This window comes from Pseudopipra pipra, chromosome W, assembly GCF_036250125.1.
Source record: "Pseudopipra pipra isolate bDixPip1 chromosome W, bDixPip1.hap1, whole genome shotgun sequence".
Classification (NCBI taxonomy): Eukaryota; Metazoa; Chordata; class Aves; order Passeriformes; family Pipridae; genus Pseudopipra; species Pseudopipra pipra.
This window is the reverse complement of record NC_087580.1, coordinates 7,191,223-7,194,430: the sequence shown is the minus strand read 5'-3', so window position 1 is coordinate 7,194,430 and position 3,208 is coordinate 7,191,223.

Genomic DNA, 3,208 nt, shown 5'->3' with positions numbered 1-3,208 from the left:
GAAAAGGCAAAACCCCTGCGTTGAGATAAGAAAAATGTAATAACTGAAACAAAGTAAAGTATGAAAATAACAGTAAGTGTAGTAACTGTGATAATAACTGTATTGAAAAGGGAGACAGAAGAAAGAGAGAGAGGAATAAAACCCCAGAGAAACAAGTGATGCTCAGCATGATTGGTCACACACACTGCCTAATGCCCCACACCCCAAGCAGTGATCTGCCCCTCCTGCACAACCCCTCCTCATGTATCCACTGGGAATGATGTTCTGTGGTGTGGAATATCCCTTTGGAATGTCCAGGTCGGCTGTCCTGGCCCTGCTCCCTCCCAGCTTCTTGTGCACCCGGCAGAGCACGGGAAGCTGGAAAGTCCTTGATGAGGGTAAGCACAACCAAACCATCAGTGTGTGATCAACATTGTTCTCCCATGGAACCCAAACCACAGCCCTGCACCAGGTACTAGGAAGAAAATTAACTCTCTAGTTAGGAAGAAAATTAACTCTATCTCAGAATTAATCTGTAGTTAATCTATAGGAAGATTAACTCTATCTGCTAGGAAGAACAGCCAAGACAAGGCTGGTGTCCACCCCTTATTCCGCACCATTTACACCATGTCAGATCCCACACTTTCCAATACATTCCACCATCACCTTTCCTATCATTTGATAGAAACCCACAGATCTCATTACTTAGTCTATGAAAGTCTGTTGAGTTCATTTAGTCCAGGATTTTAGGCTCCATCTGCCAAAATACTCTTTCAGGGCAGGAAAAATGCTGTCTGCTGTGGGATTGTTGCCTGTTGCAGCCAGTTCTTGTTCCATCACCGCTGTGCTTGTCTGGTCTCCTCCAAGCTCATTGTTCATTTCTCTCAGTGATTTTCACTGTAATACCCCCGACACAGCAAAGAGTTGCCACAGCAGTGAGAATGCAGTGTTAGAGAGTTACCACTGTAACACAACTGAATTCCTTGGCTGTTCTCACCCAAAATCCAGTCCCTTTGAGGCACACACTGGATTTCCCATCTTTCCCTCCTTCCCCACCAAGCGCATCCGTGTCCTTGAGACACGTGAATCCCACGGGTGCACTTCCCTTTGCCTGAAGCGGGAATAACCCTGACTGTGTTCCCAGCATGTTTTTAATGTGCACTACAGGAACTTTATCCCTTTCCATGGCACGTAAAAACTTGGACTGGACAGGGCCAGCCCGATTGGCACATCCCCCAGTGCTGAGTGACCAGGTGGCCTTTGCTAAATGTGCATCCCAATGTTGGCAGGTCCCAGCACCCACTGCATCATTCCATCTTTGCTGGTGCATGGCAGGTGTGGTGGTTTTAGCACCATCAGGAAATTCAAATTCACATAAGTCACTCCCTTTCCCACGGCCCTTCTGGTGAGGGAGGGACAAAAAATGAGAGACTCTGGGTGGAGATAACAATTCACTAAAAGCACAGAGCAATGGAATAAGACACGCACAGTCACAACAGCAATATCAGCAGCAAAAGTATCCAGAAAGAGAAGGTGTTTCACTCCCAAAAGGGGTCACCACGGGGCACACAGAGAAGATGCAGGGTGCTCCCTGAGCGACGTGTCCATGCGGTGCCCCCGGACAAAGGCAATGCGGTGGGGGAGCTCCCAAGGGTAACGTGTCCAACCCCTCAGCCCAACAACAAGGAGAACCAAGGACAAGCCAAGCCCCAGGAGCTGGGTCGTCCCGGCCGTGTGGCGCAGCCGCTCCCTGGGCTCAGTCCCGCGCTGGCTCCTCTCTTCTCCTCCCAACCCGAGGGCTGAGGGGGCTGAGGCTGCCCCCCAACCGCCCCGTCCTGCTCAGAGCTTTGGTTCAGCACCACGGCCCGTCGTGGTTTCCCCTTTCAGCACCAAAGGTCCATCGTCCCAATCCGGGGAAAACATGAGGGGGAGCAGCGGGGCAGAGGACGGGGAGCACAGGAGTGATGCTGCCAGTCCCTGCCCTGCAGAGAGCGGGGCAGGATGGAGCAGTTGTGGTGCAGAGCCCCGGCTTTTCCTGCTGGAAGCACAGCCCTAGGGATGGCACGGATGGTACAGGATAAATAACTTGGTGACACCCACAAGGCGCTAAACTGCCCCCTCTGCTCCCTAACCAGGACACTGTGGTGACTGACCATGGCAATGGGAATGTCTGATGGTTGCCATGGTAACCGACCCTAGCAATGGGAATGTCTGATGGTTGCCATGGTAACCGACCCTAGCAATGGGAATGTCTGATGGTTGCCATGGTAACCGACCCTAGCAATGGGAATGTCTGATGGTTGCCATGGTAACCGACCCTAGCAATGGGAATGTCTGATGGTTGCCATGGTAACCGGCCATAGCAATGGGACTGTCTGATGGTTGCCATGGTAACCGACCCTAGCAATGGGAATGTCTGATGGTTGCCATGGTAACCGGCCATAGCAATGGGAATGTCTGATGGTTGCCATGGTAAATGACCGAGGCAATGGGAATGTGTGATGGTTATCATGGTAAAAAAGTGAAGCAGTGGGAAGCATGATGGTTGCCATGGTAACCGACCATAGCAATGGAATGTATGATGGTTGCCAAGGATACTGACCTAGCAATGGGAATGTATGATGGTTGCCATGGTAACTGACTGTAGCAACAGCAATGTGTGATGGTTGCCATTGTAACCGACCATAGCAATGAAAATCTCTGCTGTTTGCCATGGCAACTGACTGTAGCAGTGGCACTGTATGAGGGTTGCCATGGTAACCAACCATAGCACCGGAATGTATGATGGTTGCCATGGTAACTGTTTGTAGCAATGGAAATGTGTGATGGTTGCCATGGTAACCAAGCACAGCAATGGGAATGTATGATGGTTGCCATTGTAACTGACCGTGGCAGTGAGAATGTGTGCTGGTTCCCATGGTAACTTACCATAGCAATGAGAATGTCTGATGGTTGCCATGGTAACTGACCATTGCAATGGGAGTGTATGATGGTTGCCATGGTAACCGACCCTAGCAATCTCTCCTAGTTGCAAGAATCGGGACCAGTTTATCACTGTGTGGCTACAACCAAAACTGTGTATTCTACACCCTCTGTGGCATTTCTGATGGACTCTTAACAATGGATCCGTTGCAGCAGCTGCCCAGGGACCACCTGACACCTCAGCCGACCAGCTGGCTGGGAAAGAACTGTGCAAGGAGTGTTCCTTTGTCTTCACACCCAGGACTCA